At 38.0% G+C, this 22,356-nt stretch overlaps 1 long non-coding RNA gene across 1 annotated transcript in view; it reads right to left on the minus strand.

Annotated features, from left to right (window-relative positions):
* Nucleotides 1–3,201: 3,201 nt before the first annotated feature.
* Nucleotides 3,202–22,356, minus strand: part of LOC128655425 (uncharacterized) — a 57,788-nt gene continuing 38,633 nt past the window's right edge. Inside the window, exons 2-3 of the long non-coding RNA XR_008401790.1 lie at nucleotides 4,026–4,084; nucleotides 3,202–3,417 (exon numbers count right to left, since the gene is read on the minus strand). This is a non-coding gene — a long non-coding RNA (uncharacterized LOC128655425). The remainder of the gene's footprint in view (nucleotides 3,418–4,025; nucleotides 4,085–22,356) is intronic.

Here is a 22,356-nt window from a genome sequence, read left to right on the forward strand (position 1 = left end):
CGCGAAAATGAGACTCTGCCTATGATTAGGGAAAGCCCCTAGAGAATAAGGTGTCCAATACAGTGCCTGCCGGTTATTTTACATAATTCCCAAGATTAAAATAATTCCTCAAGGCTATGGAGTATAAAATATGTTTATATATAAATCGATTTAGCCCAGAAAATGTCTACAGTCTTAAAAGCCCTTGTGAAGCCCTTTTTTTCTTTCTGTAATAAAAATGGCTTACCGGATCCCATAGGGAAAATGACAGCTTCCAGCATTACATCGTCTTGTTAGAATGTGTCATACCTCAAGCAGCAAAAGTCTGCTCACTGTTCCCCCAACTGAAGTTAATTCCTCTCAACAGTCCTGTGTGGAAACAGCCATCGATTTTAGTAACGGTTGCTAAAATCATTTTCCTCTTACAAACAGAAATCTTCATCTCTTTTCTGTTTCAGAGTAAATAGTACATACCAGCACTATTTTAAAATAACAAACTCTTGATTGAATAATAAAAACTACAGTTAAACACTAAAAAACTCTAAGCCATCTCCGTGGAGATGTTGCCTGTACAAAGGCAAAGAGAATGACTGGGGAAGGCGGAGCCTAGGAGGGATCATGTGACCAGCTTTGCTGGGCTCTTTGCCATTTCCTGTTGGGGAGGAGAATATCCCACAAGTAAGGATGACGCCGTGGACCGGACACACCTATGTTGGAGAAATTCTATTTAGAGGCTACTAAAGATTTCAGACAAACATCTTCCTTGTTTGTTGTTTATTCTGGTAAAAGGAGAGGTCAAAAAGCGACTTCTACCTCTCTTTCCTTTTGGCTTAAAAGCATTATCCGATTGGCTTATGAGACTGCCGGACGGCAGCCTCCTGAAAGAATCACAGCTCACTCCACTAGGGCTGTGGCTTCCACATGGGCCTTCAAGAACGAGGCTTCTGTTGACCAGATATGTAAGGCAGCGACTTGGTCTTCACTGCACACTTTTGCCAAATTTTACAAATTTGATACTTTTGCTTCTTCGGAGGCTATTTTTGGGAGAAAGGTTTTGCAAGCCGTGGTGCCTTCCATTTAGGTGACCTGATTTGCTCCCTCCCTTCATCCGTGTCCTAAAGCTTTGGTATTGGTTCCCACAAGTAAGGATGACGCCGTGGACCGGACACACCTATGTTGGAGAAAACAGAATTTATGCTTACCTGATAAATTACTTTCTCCAACGGTGTGTCCGGTCCACGGCCCGCCCTGGTTTTTTTAATCAGGTCTGATGAATTATTTTCTCTAACTACAGTCACCACGGTATCATATGATTTCTCCTATATATATTTCCTCCTGTCCGTCGGTCGAATGACTGGGGTGGGCGGAGCCTAGGAGGGATCATGTGACCAGCTTTGCTGGGACTCTTTGCCATTTCCTGTTGGGGAAGAGAATATCCCACAAGTAAGGATGACGCCGTGGACCGGGCACACCTATGTTGGAGAAAGTAATTTATCAGGTAAGCATAAATTCTGTTTTTGTTTTTTTACAATGTTCCTAATAATTAACTTTTTCCTCTGGATTTTTGTGTGTTGGAAGATAAAATTACAGATGGGAAAAAAATTCTAGCATTTACTTTGTTGTTTCTTTCTTTACATTTAAAAAAACCTGCAATTTCATAAGTGTGTGTAGACTTCTATATTGACTGTAGCTGGGCGACTACTGCTCCTCACTGGGTCACCGGCACTTGTCTAGATCTGTACTTTTGCAGGGCTAGTGATGATAAATTTACATGTTTTAACAAATTGGAGCATTTCCTTTATAAATGGCTCTTTAATTACAGCTGGGTTGTGCCTTGTCTTAATGTGAAGCATGATTGTAACTGCTTCAGAATTCAAATAGCTTTCTTTGATAGCAGCTAAAAATCACCCTTGCATCAAGGTTGCCTAAACTGTGGTCCAGGGGTCACGTCCAAGGGTTTCTGGCTGTCCCTCTGCACATTTTAACAGAAAACAGACCAGTTTTTTTTAACCGTTCCCCACTTCAGCATGTCAATTTGTGCTCATTTAAAGGGATAGTCTAGTCAAACTGCTAGGATTTACCATCACTTTAAAGGTATAGTAAACACCAAAAATGTTATTGTTTAAAAAGACAGATAATCACTTTATCATTCCCCAGTTTTGCATAACCAACACTGTTATAGCAATATACTTTTTACCTCTGTAATTACCTTGTATCTAAGCTTCTGCTGACTGCCTCCTTATCTCAGATCTTTTGACAGACTTGCATTTCAGGCAATTAGGGCTGACTCTTAAATAACTTCACGTGCATTAGCACAGTGTTATCTATATGAAACACATGAACTAACGCCCTCTAGCTGATTCAAATTAGAGGTAGCCTTCAAGGGCTTAGAAATTAGCATATGAGCCTACCTAGTATTAGCCTTCAACTAAGAATAACAAGAGAATAAAGCAAATTTGATTATAGAAGTAAATTAGAAGGTTGTTTAAAATGGCATGCCCTATCTGAAACATGAAAGTTTAATTTGGACTTTACTATCCCTTTAAGTACAAACATGGCAGCGCCCATTACTTTATTAAAACTATGGCGAATTTAGAAAACCAACATTTTTTAGAGTTAAATGGATAGTTTAGTCAAAATTAAACTTTCATGATTAAGATAGAGCATGCAATTTTAAGCAACTTTCTAGTTTACTCCTATTATCAAATTTTCCTGTTTCCAATATATATATATATATATATATATATATATATATATATATATATATATATATATATATATATATATATATATATCTCCATATCAGTGGCTGAACTCACTGTTTTGGTCAAATCGGCACAAATTCCCATAGCCACACTCCAAAATCTTGTGGAAAGCCTTTAGCAGCAAAAGGGGGAGGGCAACTCATCTTTATGCCCATGGTTTTGGAAAGGTATATCTAACAAGCTCCTTATAGGTTTCCACATACTTTTGGCCATTTATAGCTAGCTCCTAGTAGTGCATTGCTTGCTCATTCAACAAAGGGATACCAAGAAAATGAAGCAAATTGAATGCTAGAAAAAAAGTTGTTTTAAATTGTATGCTCTATCTGAACTATAAAATCATAGGTTGTATGTCTGTTTAAGATGGCAGCTGTGTAGGTGGTTTCATGTAGTGGAATTCTTATTCTATGTATTTCATGTGGTTGTAAAATGTATAAACCACTGCTGTATATATCTAATGCTCTTTCAACCAAATGTAATTGTTTAATTTTGAGTATTTAACTTATACAGAGCTGCTCCTATTAGATACAGTTATCTTCTTACTGAACATTAATTTTGGAGTAAGGATGTTGTGGTTTCATAGTGGTGTTGTCTAGGATCCTTCCACATGTTGACGCCTTTCTTACGTTTATCCTCTTATGAATTTAGATCAGCTCATCTCAAAGAACATAAAATTCTGAAAGTAAAATATATGTAAGTTTATTTTGTTTCATAAACAATTGACAACATTTTTGCAGTTTTCATTTTAACCTTATGCTAAACTCACTGTTTAGAATTCTTACTTTCATACTTTAAGGGACGTTTAAAAGTTATTAAATTCCAGCTTTATATCACTTTAACCCTAGGAAGTAAGTTATGTGATCCTGTATGCTGTCCATAACAATAACTGTTAAATTAGTGCCGTTACCTCAGGGTATCTCTACAATCTGGCTAAGGATCACTGCTTTGAAGAAGTTTCTTGGTATGATGCCATCTCTGTACTCAGTTATTAAAATTAGACAATTACATTTTGTTTAGTAAATTGACATCACTTTAACCTCCCTTTGTGTGTACAGGCCTGTTCATAATCAATATAATAATACTTCACTGAAGATGGACCCAATGGTCAACTAGAGTCAGTTTTCAAGATAAGCAGTCTGTACCAAAACTGCATTTATTACTATCAGTAATGCCATCATCTGCCAATGAAAGGTCTCGCTTTTATGGTATTCAAGTGATAACATATTCAAGTATAAATCATGCCTTGTAATGTGTAATAGGTTACATGTATGGATGTTTCCTTACCAGCAAAAATGCAGCAGCCAGAAGAAGAGCTTTTTCATTTTGACTGACGGAAGATGTAACTGAGGAAATGCAAATTTGTAAGGGAATTATTTGAGACCATTACAGTGTAATTTCATTTTTAAGGGACATTAAACACTGTGAGATTGCTACTATAGTAACCTATTCAAACACAGGGAAACCTAGGTTACAACATGATGGGCCCATTACTTTAATTTTTGTATTAAAGGGTCAGTAAAGTAAAATAAAATGTTCACATTTCAGACACAGCATGCAATTAAAATATAACAAAACTTTATCAAATTTTCTTAGTTTTTTGGTTAATCTTTGTTGAAAAGTAAACCTATGTAGACAAAATAAAAAGGACCAACCTATCAGAAAACCAAAAGGTGAGTAGATTTGTATTTGTTGTGAAAAGCTAATTTTGTTTGATGATTTATTAAACTGAGTTTCTACGCTATTTGCTAACATATCTTGAGATATTAAACCTTACCTCAACCTGGTTCAGTTAGTTCAATATACAAACATTTACCACATGTATCATACAGTTGGTTTATTCCCCCCCTATACCAGTAAATGCATATGTGCCACACATCAACATAAACCCTGAGCAGTGCATTAAACTTTTAGAAAATTAAACCAAGGAGCATCTTAGCTTCTTTCACAAGTTGGTGAGAGTCCGCAAGCTATTAAACCAGGGATTCAGCTCTTGGCCACTAGGAGGAGGCAAAGATACCCAACATTCCAATAGCTTTTAAGTCCCCCCACCTCTCTGGTATTTCAGCCTTATATTTGCCTCCACAGGAGAAGGTTAAGGTGCTCCAGATTCTTTATTGACGTGTTCTTAGAGTTGAGTCCAATTATCCCCTCATAGAGCTAGGAATAGAAGAAAAGTGCAGAATGGAGTGCTGTGTAGTGACAGAAAACATCATCTGGGTGATGGTTTAACTCCTTTGTAATATCCTCTGCTGGATGGGCTCTCGACTGGAAACTTATTTTCTGCAGCTGGGAAAGCATGGTAGAGTGGGTGCATTTCAGATAATTACCTCAGACCCTTACATAGCCTAGGCTATGAACGGGTACATACACGTGTGTATGTCATTGTCTAGTCACAGACCCAAACACCACCTTTAATATTTTTTGTTTTTGCCACCTTATATACTTATGTTTTAATGTGTACGTAGACTTGTGCGTTAGGCATTATTATGAGGTACCCTTCTATATTATTTTAACTTTTTTCCCCCACATTTTAGCTGGAAAACTTTTAAATTTATAAACATTTTTTTTAAATTTATCATGCACTTATATTCCTCAGTGTTTCAACTGTAACAAGGTTAAAGGTCCTTTCCTCCATCAAACACATTTCTCAGCACACCAAGGAATAATTTTATAAGCATATACATTATATCTGTTTATTGCAAGTCTTACAATTTTTATGCTTACACTAGAAGGGGTCTAAGATGCGGTGTAACTACCTAATTTCCTTCATATATATATTTATATTACAGATTTGTGTTTCACATTTATCTGTGCCATACTTAATGTTTATATTATACAGTTATTTTACATTCTCAGGATTGTCATTGTACATTCCTACGTATTTTCTGCGCTATCTTTTATTTTATATTGGATAAATGCAGGTATTTAATGTAGGTGATTGTTAGTTGTCTGTGTAACTTTAAATTTAAATGGCACAGACTGGAACTGCTCCATTGTTGTGCATTCAGATGCTCTAGAAGGGAGATCCACCGACCATTTATTGTTTAATGATTTGTGAATGAAATACTTTTGCATTTCCTTCTAAAGGTGTAGGTGGCTAAATCACCAAACTATTGCCTTGGAAGCTTCCTTTCTTTTGTACATCTTGTATCTTTGCCACAGATGCCAGTCTATTGGGTTGGGGGTGTGGTCTGGGGGTCTTGAGGAAAGCAGGGAGTTTGGTCTCCTCATGAGACAAGGTTACCAATTCAATATTCTTGAGCTCTGTGCGATCTTTGAGACTTTCCAGAGTTGGCCCTTTTCAAAGGTATTATCTGCATTTCCAGTCAGACAACGCCATGGTGATGGGATATATCAATCATCAATAAAGGAGGTATCTCGAGTATTGACTTGGTCAAAGCTCATTTATTGTCTAATCTCTGCCATCCTCTTTCCAGAAGTGAACAATTGGGTAGCAGATTTGATTAGCCCACAACCTCTTCATTCCGGAGAATGGTCTCTTCTTCAGGAGGATTGTTGATGAGATTGCGAGTCAACGGGACTTAAATAGATTTTCTTTCGTAAAATTTTGATGGTCTACAGTCTTCCATAACACATGAGATATATTTCCTGCCACTAGGAAGAGGTCAAGAACCCATACAAGAGCTTTAAAACCCTCCCAATTCTCTTTTGTTTTGTTCTTGACCTCTTAGGAGATGGTTAAGAATAGAGGTTGTTGCAGCTACTTGCTTATGGATTACAAATTTGGAGCTCAGAAAACAACATTTATGCTTAGCTGATAAATTATTTTCTTTCAGAATGATGATGGTCCACAGGCCCCGCCCATTTAAATTTGGGGGGGACAGGTCTAATGACACCACTATAGGACCTGATTTGCCTTTCCTACCTTTCCTTCTTACTCTCTACTCGGCTATACATAAAATTAAGACAAGCAAAAACGAGAAAACAGTTTACTTTCAACTCATAATACGAGTGCCACCCGACGCACACATAAAGCTTACTTCTAGCGCAGTTAACGCTCGAGCCGGAGCATTAAATAGTGCTCCACTTGTAATCTGGCCCTTAGTTTTTTTAAAAGTCGCAAAACTGTTTAGACAATCCTCTAGTTTACTTATTCTTCTATTGGCTTCACATTACAGTTGAAAAAAACAACAGTTGACACCTTAGCTTCTTGGTTAAAGAACTTAATCATAATGCTTACTTGGAAGTGAATAATTCTCTACCCAAAACTCATTCCAGCACATTCTTCCAGATTAGTTTCCACTTCTTGGGCGTTTAATAATTACAATTCTGTAGAACAGATTTGCAAAGCAGCAAACTGGTCTTTTTTACACACATTCTTTAATATTTTACCATTTAAATAAATATTTATTTCAGGAAAGTCCTACAAACTGCAGTTTCTGGTAAATAAGTGCCTTTCTTAAAATTTCTTACCCATTTTCTAGGATCCCAAGTGTCATGGCTTATGGCCTACCATATGAAAGAAAACAACATTTATTGCTTACCTGATAAATAAAAAAATTTCCTGGTGGTAAGAGTCCATGAGACATACCTACATATATTTTTTTTAATTGCTCACAGTTCTAGTTTGCACCTCATTTACCCTGATTTGCCCCTTTCCAGCTTTTCTTAGCTATACATTAGACTTAGATACCAGAGAGGTGGAAGAGATTAAAAGCTTTTGTAATGTTGGGTATCTTTGCCTCCTCCCAGTGGCTAGGAGTTGAATCCCAGTTATAATGACTCATGAACTCTCACCACCATGAAAGAAATTAATTTATCAGGTAAGAATACATTTTAGTTTTTTTGTTTTATTATCAATAGCTCAATTTTTATTGTATTTTGACATCCAAACACACATATGCAATTATTTCACACTAAAAAAAATAATTGAGCCTACCCCAGTATGCACACATGGAAAGGAACTAAGCCCTAGGGGCATATTTATCAATCTCTGTACGGAGCTTAATGCCCCGTGTCTCTGGCAGGCCTTCAGGCTCGCCGGAAACACAAGTTATGAAGTAGCTGTCTAAAAACCGCTGCTCCATAACCTGTCCGCCTGCTCTGAGGCGGCGATCAGAAATCGACAGAAATCAACACGATTGAATACGATCGGGTTGATTGATACCCCTGCCTACGCAAATCTGCAGGGGGCGGTATGGCACCAGCAGTTCACAAGAACTGCTGGTGCAATGATAAATGCAGAGAGCGTATGCTGACAGCATTTATTGATGTGCAGGGGACATGATCTGCAATATCGGATCATGTCCACTCGCACAATGATAATTCAGCCCCTTAGTCTCTATTGCTGTTGGCAGCAAAAATCTCCATAGACTTTAATACTTGTGATCACAAGTTTACACAGTTTACAACGGCATTGGAAACTAGACCTAAATGGGTACATTTGTTGTCTTTCCTAGTTACGTCCATGTTTACTGAGGAATTTTACTGAATTTGAATACTACAAAGAGATGTTATCTTAATAACACTAAACATTTTCCATCGGCAATCTCAGTCTTCTAGCCTTTTTTAAAAAAGTGATTGTTCTGAGTTTGAGTCCACCGGCTTATATTAATGATTACTTACTGTCTAGGCCAAAGAAATCATGGTCCATATTATATTCTTCATTAAATCCTGGCCACCTCTTCCATATGATAGCTAAGATATGTCCATCTAGTGATGTTACCTGCGGAAGAAAATGGTACCTCTTAAATAGCTTATATAAAAAAGAAAATGGAAGTAATATACTTTATTTATTTACTTATTGAGTCAGCAAATAACTGTTGACTGACATTATGTTAAATTATACAGTCCATTTTATTTTTCAAAGAATTATGCCAGGCTAATTTATAGTGAGACTGGTAAGAAAGATTTGATCTTTCCAAACAAAGCTGTGAGAAACGGGTCTATAAACTTTAGTAGCTTTATGTAGATAGAATGCAAATACTTATACAAAGGCTAGTGTTCCATTAATATGGGGATTGGTAGCCAGATGAAGGCTCATACTACATCTACCAGGATTGGAGACTATGTAATGTATAAAATACAGTTGCTTCCAAAGCCTTATAACACATGGAAACACACCTGGAAGCATGTGCTCATGTAAAATATGTGTGAACATGGTTTGCTTAATGTGCTTTTCAAATTTGACTTAAAGGGACACTGAACGCAATTTTTTTCTTTTGGGATTCATACAGAGCATGAACTTTTAAGCAACTTTCTAATTTACTCCTAGTATCAAATTTTCTTCATTTTCTTGGTATCTTTATTTGAAATGCAAGAATGTAGATGCCGGACCATTTTTGGTGAACAACCTGGGTTGTCCTTGCTGATTAGTGGATACATTCATCCACCAATAAAAAATTGTTGTCCAGCGATCTGAACCCAAAAAAAGCTTAGATGCCTTCTTTTTTAAATAAAGATAGCAAGAGAATGAAGAAAAATTGATAATAGGAGTAAATTAGAAAGTTGCTTAAAATTGCATGCTCTATCTGAATCACAAAAGAAAAAAATTGGATTGTGTCCCTTTAAGAGACAGTAGAGTCAAAATAAATGGTTATGGACTTCCGGTAGGCGGACGATTGAGCAGGAAAGCAGAGCTCTGTATCTATTATTTTTATAGCCAGTCTCAGGGTCCCCACGACAGTCCTCCTTAGCCATAAATCAGTGGCCCGGAGTACCTAAAAATTACATAGCTTGGGCAAAGTAATGTGGGGTGAATACCATCTCTCTCACCACTGTTTGAATTACGCTACATGGTGTTTCTGCAGGCACGGAGACCCGTTGCCATTTGCAGAGTAGCACTGTTGGTGGCAACTTGTCTGCATCCTGTGGCAGTAAAAGCAGGGGCTGTGGAGGCGGCGGACATCGGAGGACATGGATCCTGTTTTGTCTGTGAGCAGAGTAAGAGGTGGAGGGGCAGAAGACACAGATCTCGCCATCAAGCTGGGCCCTTTTCCATGACAGATGATTAACTTAAATAAACTGGGCACTGAGAGGAATACTTAGAGGGTGAGTGGATAAAAAGGGGTACAGAAATACTGGGGCCTGTAGAACTGTACTCTACCTCATTATGTGCTGTCTACATTTCTATAAGCCCAACATCATGGGTTTCTTCTAGGCCTCAGAGCCACAGATCTTTAGAGGGTTTGGGAGTGCATGCATCATGTCTTGTAAAGCCCTGGGTTATTACTACTCAGAAAATAAAAATTAAATGAACTCACTATGAACAGCCTAACTTTTTTCCACCCTATGTTTGGCGCCTTCATCCTCAATTATTTTATTAGGACTCTCATAGTATCTGCCTCCCCCACAATTTAAAGTTTGCCTGGATATAGTGTTTGACAGATTCTAAACCTCCCTCCCTATTCTGGCATGTGTGTGCCTATTGAACATCTATTGTGACCTGAAGCAGCATTTCCCAGTTTTCTTTTTCTCAGACCCATTATGACCTTGGTGCCTTTTTGCCATTATGGTTTTCTAGATTTTGGAGCATATGAAAATTGATAAATATATAATCAGTTCAGTTGCAAGCACTAAAACAGCTGTGGCCACTAAATCAGTTTGCAAGCTGCTTAGGTCAGGTGGAGCAGTGCATTTCGTATGTTGAAGACTGGCAAAATGAGACAGAGAGTTCTATATCTATGCTGCAGAGACAAGTGGCCTCTTGTGTAGACCAAATGGAAGATATAGGGAAATGCTCCAGGCTCAACAATTTGAGCATTGTAGGCCTACCTGAATCTCCTAGATTAAGAATCTCCTAGATTTCATGCAACATCAACTACCAAAAATCCCTAATATCCCCCAGGTTGTGCTTCCAATAGTAGTGGAAATGGTTCATCATGTCCGGAGTGGGCATCGGCAGAAAGAAGAGGCCCAAGATAAGTCATGGCTAAAATGTTAAACTATGAAGCAAAGTTATTAATCTTCCAAGACTGAATTTGTGAGGAAGGAAGATGCCCCATACTGCACCAAACTACACAGTGAAGGGAAACGGGTATCCTTGCTTTACCCAGCGATACTAAAGGCTGCAGATTCTTTACTTTGCCAAAAGGGCTCTAACAATACCTGGCGAGAGAACTGTCTAACAAGGTACAAGATCCATAAAGACAAATGTTGCATTAGCTAATTTTGGGATTCAGTTGATCACTTTGTCCCTATTATGGCTTGGGGATTTGCCATGGACTGTCAAGTTTTGTTAGTTGGTTGTTTGTTTTGTTTTTTGTTCTTGTTTTCTTCGAGGTCAAGAGACTGTTCTGGAAAGTCACTGGAGTACATATCTTAAGAGTCAAGTAATGTCTTTGCAAGATAGACAATTCTCAACTACTCTTCACAAGAATTACCGCTGACAACCAGGACTCTGGGGGCAAGTACTTTGTTTCAATGTCTGGATATTTTGTGTCTGGGCATGTTTTATTGTTCTGTAATCCCACTTTATTTACATGTGCATATGTTTAATGGTTTGTTTGTTAATTACTTATCATTGCCACCAGTAAAATCTAAGTTATTTTTAGGATAGGCCTTTTATTTTTTATTCAGAGAGGTTCCGGTGGGTGGAGCTAAGCACTGCACGAGAAAGCTCTGTGTGCTAGCGTTTGGAGCTCGATAAATCAATCCCTGCTCCATGCCTGTTGCTGAAGGTAGAATGCCTTCCTAGGGCACCAGCACCCAACAAGAGGTGCACAGCTGGGAACCACTGAACAGCCGTTGCGACTCAGTCGCTGGAGCCAGACCCATACCACACTCTAGTGTCGCTCGCAAATAAGAACCGCCTCTTCTACCAGAAGAACACTGGAGTTCTGTATTGGGAGCACTTACCTCGAAGGCTAGGTGCTGTAACCGCACAAAGTACCGTGTTGCAGTTCACATGTTGGAAGACAACCTGACCACCTGCAGTAGAGTCACTATTTGTGTGCTGTCCAGGGTGGAAATTCATGTTTCTACCTGCACACCCAGCAGTATGTATAACTCATAAGTGTCCAGGAAAACATGGCTGAGGTGGCAACCCTAGCCGGATTGCTCGGAAAGGAGCAGACTGCTCATATGCCGTTGGTAGATGTATGGCTGGAGAGGAGCCCTTAGCAACACGTCCAGGACCGTGGCGCTGTCTGGAGGAGTATATCGTTTTCTATTTCCCAGCAAAGAGGAGGCGCAGTAAGGGGAAATCCTTCAAAAAGTGCAAGTACTATTTAAAGCACACAATGTTTACTATTAGGCATTGTCCACTGGCTTTCAATATTGGCTTTGTTCTTATCTATATGGTGGATGGTAATTAGCCCTCTGTTTTATGTTGGTGTAAAAGATACAAGGCACTTTACTTATAACACTCTGGGCTATTCGCCTCAAGGAACCTGAGGCTACTATTCTCTTAAAGTTTAAACCAGGATATGTTGGCCTGAAGGTGGACTTGCTACAGAAACCATCATAAACACTGATAGCTCTGTGATATGTGTCACACTGGCCTGTACAGATTGCCATAGGCCGCACGGATTCAAAGTTGGCTGATAGCATAATTTGCATTAATGCTCTTTTGTTTTATATCTTTTCTCGGTGTAATTTGAGAATATTGTCCTACCTGCATACCTTTTTTTCCGAGTTGGTTATTTGAAATATCTCTTATGCATAAAAGGTCCTTTATATAATATTCATTGAGATCCTAAAGGAGTTGGTTGATAGCATAACTTGTACTAATGCTTCTATTTTTCGATGTAAAACTGCGAATTTTGTCCTATATGTATACCTTCTTACCTAAGCTGGTTATTAGAAATATCTCTTAAGTATAAAAGGTGTTCTATATAATATACACTGAGATCCTAAAGGGAGTCTTAGACTAGGCATCTAAGTGTTGAGTACCCTTTCTATATAAATTAAAGCAGCAATAAATAATTTAAGGGTCTCATACACGGTTGCAACCATCAGGTTCCGCCATTCACACTGTACAGGTCTTGAAATTGCCATTGTTACTTTGTCTTTTTTTTTTTGTGGGTCAGTAAGAAAGAGAGTAACTCTCTATGTAATTTTGACATAAAAAGTCCTCAAATATTTTACTACTTAAATGTCGCAAGTGGAATGTATAGTCATTTAGAGGATGCTTGATTAAATATTTGGCTCTGTTTTGTGGCTGGCTTAAATATTATAGAACTATTGATCTAAGTGTTACAGAGGTAGTTCTCCTTGTGCTCTAAAAGCAACATAAGTAATCAATAGTGAGGGACATGACCGGTTAGAACCTTAAAGGGACATGCCACCCACATTTTTTATTTTATGATTTAGAAAGAGAATGCAATTTTAAACATCTTTATAATTTACTTAAATTATCTAATTTGTTTTATTATCTTGATATTCTTTGATGAAAAGCATATCTAGATATGCTCACTAGCTGCTGATTGGTTGCTGCACATAGAAGTAACATGTGATTGGCTCACCATGTGCATTGCTTTTTCTTCAAATAAGGATATTTTAAAAATGAAGCAAAATAAATTATGGAAGTAAATTGTAATGTTGTTTAAATTTCTATTCTCTATCTGAATCATGAAAGAAAGATTTTGGGTTTAGTGGCCCTTTAACTAGTTTGGTTTTCTTTTTTTTATATATTTTCAACAGCAAAGAAAGTGGAAAGAAAATAAACACAAGCACTTACACTAAGGAGAGGAAGGAGTTAAAGGGGCCATTTCCACCCCCCTATATTGGGATATCTCTCTTTTGCACTATTTGTTGTGCATGTTTGCACTCAGATATACTTATTTAACACAGGGTATCACTACCCTTTTCTCACTATTTACACTTTTAGGAGTTTTTTTTAGTTTTTTCTCATAGAGGTTTTTGATAGGTGCACATGGAAAAATATGTCACAAACATTAAAGTTAACTCTCCGGTCATGCCTGCTAAACAAAAAGATAAAAAATGACGTACCTCTGATACACACTTAGATATCCCTAATGAGACAATGTTACATAAAATTTATATACAGCCAATAGTAACCCAGATGTCCGATATTTTCCTACTGCAATTTGAGTTGTTAAAAACCCAAATGACAAACTTAACGGCAGAATTCAGACAGTTTTCCAACCGACTTACCGCAATCGAGAGTAGAGTATCAGAAACTGAGGATACACTGTACAAACAAGAACAAATTATAGATGATCAAGGTAAAGTCTTGAAAATGCTACAAGAGAAAGTTTATGAGTTAGAAGACTGCTCACGGCGGAATAACCTTAAAATTATAGGTCTCCCTGATAATGGAGATTACCCTGACTTGCTATTTTTTACTAGTACAACACTTCCCCTAGCTGTTGGTATGTTACAAAAAGATTTGCCAATATTAGTCGAAAGGGCTCATAGATTGGGACCCATTAGGGATAGTACTAGAGAAAGGAACTACAATCCGCCGGTTATGGTTACGTTTTTTAATTATCAAGATAAAATGAACATCTTTTTTCTTTTCTCTTTTTTATTGTTTTATCCCTGTCATGGGGTAAGATATAATTTATGTGTTATGCTCTATTTATAGTAGTGATATGGGTTTTTGTGTTTTAATTAGTTTTTTAGTTAAGAGTAAGATTACATTATCTCTATAGAAAACACAGAAGTTAAATTGCTCTATTAACACAATTGTTATGTTTTCAGAGGTAAAAACTGTTTTTGTTTTTTATGGTGCTCTTTCTATATATGCTGTTGGCAGGTTAACTAGAGATACTGTAGGCGAGATGCTCGGGTGTTGGAGGGACCCCTCTCCCCCCCCCAACCCCTTTTTTTTTTTCTTTTTTTTTTATACCTTCTTTTTTTTTCCCCTCTCCTCTTCCTCTCTCTCCTCTTTCGCTCCCCCTCCTCCCGTTTCTCCTCCCCTATCGTGCCATACATAGTATTATTATATTATTCCCAAAATATTAAAAAAAAATTATGACGAAGGATAAGATCAAATGCCTTTCATGGAATGTAGGTGGGGTGACTTCACCTATTAAAAGAAAACTAATAATTAAAGAATTAGCTAAGCATAAACCTGATGTGGTTCTGCTGCAGGAGACACACTTAAAAATGGAAGAGGTTGATAAATTTAAATGTAAATGGGTAGGTTAGGTCATTGCCTCTGATTGTTCTAAGAGGAAGAAAGGAGTTGCTTTTTTATTTAATAAAAATCTAAGTTATAATATTTTGAATGTACAAATGGACCCACATGATAGATGGATAATTTTGCATGTTGAGACAGCTCGAGTAAACTATATATTTTGTAATGTATATGGTCCTAATAGTCTAGATCAGGATTTTTGGGACTTAATTATTATTAAACTTTCCCAAAATATAGACCAGAATTTAATTCTGGCAGGAGATTATCGCTCAATAGATTCTCACCTCGGCAGATCTCTCCGGCACCCCAAAAATAAAAAATCTTTTCACAAATATGTAAAAATTTAAAATTACATGATATATGGCGTATACAGCACCCAGATATCAAATCCTTCACATGCGAATCCAGGTCTAATAGATCATTTTTTCGGATTGATCTCTTTATAGTTTCCAGCCCCCTCCTTAAGATTGGAAACAGGGTTTAGATAAATGATATTGTCATAACTAACCATACTATAATTTATTTAGAGATTGAGGGGCCTATCTATCAAGCTCCGGACGGAGCTTGACGCCCCGTGTTTCTGGCAAGTCTTCAGACTCACCAGAAACAGCAGTTATGAAGCAGCGGTCACAAAGACTGCTGCTCCATAACCCTGTCCGCCTGCTCTGAGCAGGCGGACAGGAATCGCAACAATTCAACCCGATTGAGTATGATCGGGTTGATTGACACCCCCTGCTGGCAGCCCATTGGCCGCGAGTCTGCAGGGGGCGGCGTTGCACCAGCAGTGTGCAATGTTAAATGCGGAGAGCGTATTTCTCTCCGCATTCAGCGATGTTTTGCGGACTTGATCCTCACTGTCGGATCAGGTCCGCAAGACATTTCTTAAATATGCCTCTGAGTCTAGACCTGCTCTGGTGGAAGCAATAAGTAATTTTTATTTCCCTAAACATTTAATTAATAATATACCATTTCAAAATTGGTCATGACATAAGTGGCAGGAATATAGTGAAGATAATTATTCATATGCAGATAAACCGGAAATCTTTTGGGAAGCTGCAAAAGCGTATTTTAGAGGTGAGATAAAATCTTATATGATAATAGCTAAAAAGAAGTTTAGAGCACGTGAACTTCAATTGGCAAACACAGTTGTGAATGCTTACAGAAAATATATAAACACACTGCTTAAAAAGCACTGGGACAAATACAAGATAGCCAGACAAGACATGGATCTTTTTTTAACTCTAAACTGACCAATGAAGAGATTAGAATGAATGCATTGTACTCTGGGCTAAATACTTACCTAGACTTGAGAAGGCCAGGAAAAAGAATAACACAATTGAAAATATTATCGTAGGTGATAAGAATTATACAGAGCTTACTGACATAAAAAGGTTTTTTTCCTAATTACTATCAGAATATTTACGCATCAAAAAGAATTGACCCAGAGAATAACATGGCCTTTTGGAATAAGATTATTTGTCCCTCAGTTCCATTGGAGCAAGTAGAGCTAATAAACACCCCTATCACGTTAGAGGAAGTTCTGGAAGCTATAGACGACACTAAACTTGGCAAAGCCCCTGGCCCGGACCAACTTCCTGCCGAATTTTACAGGTTACTTAAAGTGGAGATTGTTAATACCCTCACTAGATTATTTAACGAGTATTATATTAAAAAAAAAACAATGTCTCAATTCTTCTCAGCATCAATTATTACTCTCATTCTTAAAAAAGATAAAAATCAGTTAGATCTTTGGTAATATAGACCAATCTCTTTATTGAACACTGATTACAAATTACTCACCTCTATTGTTGCCAACACACTTAGAATCTCATTACAGGAAATTATACATTCAGATCAGTCTGGTTTTATGATGGGAAGATCGCCAGCAAAAAATATCCGTCGGACATATATGATTCTTGAGCATTTTTGGAATAAGCTGCATAAAAATAAAGTATTACTTAAACAGGATTTTGCTATGGTTTTAATTGACGCTGAGAAAGCTTTTGATTCAATAGTGTGGGAGCATCTTTATAACTCCCTGTCCAACTTTGTTTTTTCTGGAAATCTGATAATGTTTATTAAGGCCATATATAATTTCCCTCTCTCTGCTATTCTGGTTAACGGGAGTCAAATATCCTTTTTTAAATTAAAAAAGGGACTAGGCAAGGCTGCCCTCTTTCCCGTCTCCTTTTTAATGTTACCATAGAGCCGTTGGCAGTGTACCTTAGGCAAGAATTGAATGGAATTAGCTTGGGGAGCCAATTGTGTGTGCTTTCACTATATGCAGATGATCTATTAATTTATTTCAAAAATACTAAAAAAAACATTCCAATAGCCCTTAAGATCTTCAACCTCTTCAGTTCAATCTCTGGGTATAAGGTAAACGCAGAACAATCAGAAATCGTATGGATACATAAAAATAAGGATAGCTTCACAGAACACAATATTAGAGAAGTAGAAAGTTTTAGATACCTTGGAATTAATTTACATAGAGATCCCAATATGTGGTATAAACTTAACTACTCACCCTTTTCTTTCATGTAATTAACAAGAGTCCATGAGCTAGTGACGTATGGGATATACATTCCTACCAGGAGGGGCAAAGTTTCCCAAACCTTAAAATGCCTATAAATACACCCCTCACCACACCCACAAATCAGTTTTACAAACTTTGCCTCCAAGGGAGGTGGTGAAGTAAGTTTGTGCTAGATTCTACGTTGATATGCGCTCCGCAGCAAGTTGGAGCCCGGTTTTCCTCTCAGCGTGCAGTGAATGTCAGAGGGATGTGAAGAGAGTATTGCCTATTGAATGCAGTGATCTCCTTCTACGGGGTCTATTTCATAAGGTTCTCTGTTATCGGTCGTAGAGATTCATCTCTTACCTCCCTTTTCAGATCGACGATATACTCTTATATTTACCATTACCTCTACTGATTCTCGTTTCAGTACTGGTTTGACTTTCTACAAACATGTAGATGAGTGTCCTGGGGTAAGTAAGTCTTATTTTCTGTGACACTCTAAGCTATGGTTGGGCACTTTATTTATAAAGTTCTAAATATATGTATTCAAACATTTATTTGCCTTGACTCAGAATGTTCAACTTTCCTTATTTTCAGACAGTCAGTTTCATATTTGGGATTATGCATTGAATTATCATATTTTTCTTACCTCAAAAATTTGACTTTTTTCCCTGTGGGCTTTTAGGCTCGCGGGGGCTGAAAATGCTTCATTTTATTGCGTCATTCTTGGCGCTGACTTTTTTGGCGCAAAAATTCTTTTCCGTTTCCGGCGTCATACGTGTCGCCGGAAGTTACGTCATTTTTTTGACGTTATTTTGCGCCAAAAATGTCGGCGTTCCGGATGTGGCGTCATTTTTGGCGCCAAAAGCATTTAGGCGCCAAATAATGTGGGCGTCTTATTTGGCGCTAAAAAATATGGGCGTCGCTTTTGTCTCCACATTATTTCAGTCTCATTTTTCATTTGCTTCTGGTTGCTAGAAGCTTGATATTTGGCATTCTTTCCCATTCCTGAAACTGTCTTATAAGGAATTTGATCTATTTTGCTTTATATGTTGTTTTTTCTCTTACATATTGCAAGATGTCTCACGTTGCATCTGAGCCAGAAGATACTACAGGAAAATCACTGCCTGCTGGATCTACCAAAGCTAAGTGTATCTGCTGTAAATTTTTGGTAGCTATTCCTCCAGCTGTTGTTTGTAATAATTGTCATGACAAACTTGTTAAAGCAGATAATATTTCCTTTAGTAATGTACCATTGCCTGTTGCAGTTCCCTCAACATCTAAGGTGCAGAATGTTCCTGATAACATAAGAGATTTTGTTTCTGAATCCATAAAGAAGGCTTTGTCTGTTATTTCTCCTTCTAGTAAACGTAAAAAGTCTTTTAAATCTTCTCTCTCTACAGATGAATTTTTAAATGAACACCATCATTCTGATTCTTTGGACTCTTCTGGTTCAGAGGATTCTATCTCAGAGATTGATGCTGATAAATCTTCATATTTATTTAAGATGGAATTTATTCGCTCTTTACTTAAAGAAGTACTAATTGCTTTAGAAATAGAGGATTCTAGTCCTCTTGATACTAATTCTATACGTTTGGATAAGGTTTTTAAAGCTCCTGCGGTTATTCCAGAAGTTTTTCCTGTTCCTAATGCTATTTCTGCAGTGATTTCCAAAGAATGGGATAAATTGGGTAATTCATTTACTCCTTCTAAACGTTTTAAGCAATTATATCCTGTTCCGCCTGACAGGTTAGAATTTTGGGACAAAATCCCTAAAGTTGATGGGGCTATTTCTACCCTTGCTAAACGTACTACCATTCCTACGTCAGATGGTACCTCGTTTAAGGATCCTTTAGATAGAAAAATTGAATCCTTTCTAAGAAAAGCTTATCTGTGTTCAGGTAATCTTCTTAGACCTGCTATATCATTGGCTGATGTTGCTGCAGCTTCAACTTTTTGGTTGGAAACCCTAGCGCAACAAGTAGCAAATCGTGATTCTCATGATATTATTATTCTTCTTCAGCATGCTAATAATTTTATCTGTGATGCCATTTTTGATATTATTAGAGTCGATGTTAGGTTTATGTCTCTAGCTATCTTAGCCAGAAGAGCTTTATGGCTTAAGACTTGGAATGCTGATATGGCTTCTAAATCAACTCTACTTTCCATTTCTTTCCAGGGAAACAAATTATTTGGTTCTCAGTTGGATTCTATTATTTCAACTGTTACTGGTGGGAAAGGAACTTTTTTACCACAGGATAAAAAATCTAAAGGTAAAAACAGGGCTAACAATCGTTTTTCGTTCCTTTCGTTTCAACAAAGAACAAAAGCCTGATCCTTCGTCCTCAGGAGCAGTTTCAGTTTGGAAACCATCTCCAGTCTGGAATAAATCCAAGCCTGCTAGAAAGGCAAAGCCTGCTTCTAAGTTCACATGAAGGTACGGCCCTCATTCCAGTTCAGCTGGTAGGGGGCAGGTTACGTTTTTTCAAAGAAATTTGGATCAATTCTGTTCACAATCTTTGGATTCAGAGCATTGTTTCAGAAGGGTACAGAATTGGTTTCAAGATGAGACCTCCTGCAAAGAGATTTTTTCTTTCCCGTGTCCCAGTAAATCCAGTGAAAGCTCAAGCATTTCTGAATTGTGTTTCAGATCTAGAGTTGGCTGGAGTAATTATGCCAGTTCCAGTTCCGGAACAGGGGATGGGGTTTTATTCAAATCTCTTCATTGTACCAAAGAAGGAGAATTCCTTCAGACCAGTTCTGGATCTAAAATTATTGAATCGTTATGTAAGGATACCAACGTTCAAGATGGTAACTGTAAGGACTATATTGCCTTTTGTTCAGCAAGGGAATTATATGTCCACAATAGATTTACAGGATGCATATCTGCATATTCCGATTCATCCAGATCATTTTCAGTTCCTGAGATTCTCTTTTCTAGACAAGCATTACCAATTTGTGGCTCTACCGTTTGGCCTTGCTACAGCTCCAAGAATTTTCACAAAGATTCTCGGTGCCCTTCTGTCTGTAATCAGAGAACAGGGTATTGTGGTATTTCCTTATTTGGACGATATCTTGGTACTTGCTCAGTCTTTACATTTAGCAGAGTCTCATACGAATCGACTTGTGTTGTTTCTTCAAGATCATGGTTGGAGGATCAATTTACCAAAAAGTTCTTTGATTCCTCAAACAAGGGTAACCTTTCTGGGTTTCCAGATAGATTCAGTGTCTATGACTCTGTCTTTAACAGACAAGAGACGTCTAAAATTGATTACAGCTTGTCGAAACCTTCAGTCACAATCATTCCCTTCGGTAGCCTTATGCATGGAAATTCTAGGTCTTATGACTGCTGCATCGGACGCGATCCCCTTTGCTCGTTTTCACATGCGACCTCTTCAGCTCTGTATGCTGAACCAATGGTGCAGGGATTACACGAAGATATCTCAATTAATATCTTTAAAACCGATTGTTCGACACTCTCTAACGTGGTGGACAGATCACCATCGTTTAATTCAGGGGGCTTCTTTTGTTCTTCCGACCTGGACTGTAATTTCAACAGATGCAAGTCTCACAGGTTGGGGAGCTGTGTGGGGATCTCTGACGGCACAGGGAGTTTGGGAATCTCAGGAGGTGAGATTACCGATCAATATTTTGGAACTCCGTGCAATTTTCAGAGCTCTTCAGTTTTGGCCTCTTCTGAAGAGAGAATCGTTCATTTGTTTTCAGACAGACAATGTCACAACTGTGGCATACATCAATCATCAAGGAGGGACTCACAGTCCTCTGGCTATGAAAGAAGTATCTCGAATTTTGGTTTGGGCGGAATCCAGCTCCTGTCTAATCTCTGCGGTTCATATCCCAGGTGTAGACAATTGGGAAGCGGATTATCTCAGTCGCCAAACGTTGCATCCGGGCGAATGGTCTCTTCACCCAGAGGTATTTCTTCAGATTGTTCAAATGTGGGGGCTTCCAGAGATAGATCTGATGGCCTCTCATCTAAACAAGAAACTTCCCAGGTATCTGTCCAGATCCCGGGATCCTCAGGCGGAGGCAGTGGATGCATTATCACTTCCTTGGAAGTATCATCCTGCCTATATCTTTCCGCCTCTAGTTCTTCTTCCAAGAGTAATCTCCAAGATTCTGAGGGAATGCTCGTTTGTTCTGCTAATAGCTCCGGCATGGCCTCACAGGTTTTGGTATGCGGATCTTGTCCGGATGGCATCTTGCCAACCATGGACTCTTCCGTTAAGACCAGACCTTCTGTCGCAAGGTCCTTTTTTCCATCCGGATCTGAAATCCTTAAACTTAAAGGTATGGAGATTGAACGCTTGATTCTTAGTCAAAGAGGTTTCTCTGACTCTGTGATTGATACTATGTTACAGGCTCGTAAATCTGTATCTAGAGAGATATATTATAGAGTCTGGAAGACTTATATTTCTTGGTGTCTTACTCATCATTTTTCTTGGTATTCTTTTAGAATTCCGAGAATATTACAATTTCTTCAGGATGGTTTAGATAAGGGTTTGTCCGCAAGTTCCTTGAAAGGACAAATCTCTGCTCTTTCTGTTCTTTTTCACAGAAAGATTGCTATTCTTCCTGATATTCATTGTTTTGTACAAGCTTTGGTTCGTATAAAACCTGTCATTAAGTCAATTTCTCCTCCATGGAGTTTGAATTTGGTTCTGGGAGCTCTTCAAGCTCCTCCGTTTGAACCTATGCATTCATTGGACATTAAATTGCTTTCTTGGAAAGTTTTGTTCCTTTTGGCCATCTCTTCTGCCAGAAGAGTTTCTGAATTATCTGCTCTTTCTTGTGAGTCTCCTTTTCTGATTTTTCATCAGGATAAGGCGGTGTTGCGAACTTCTTTTGAATTTTTACCTAAGGTTGTGAATTCCAACAACATTAGTAGAGAAATCGTGGTTCCTTCATTATGTCCTAATCCTAAGAATTCTAAGGAGAAATCGTTACATTCTTTGGATGTTGTTAGAGCTTTGAAATATTATGTTGAAGCTACTAAATCTTTCCGAAAGACT

The sequence above is a fragment of the Bombina bombina genome, chromosome 4, assembly GCF_027579735.1.
Source record: "Bombina bombina isolate aBomBom1 chromosome 4, aBomBom1.pri, whole genome shotgun sequence".
Classification (NCBI taxonomy): Eukaryota; Metazoa; Chordata; class Amphibia; order Anura; family Bombinatoridae; genus Bombina; species Bombina bombina.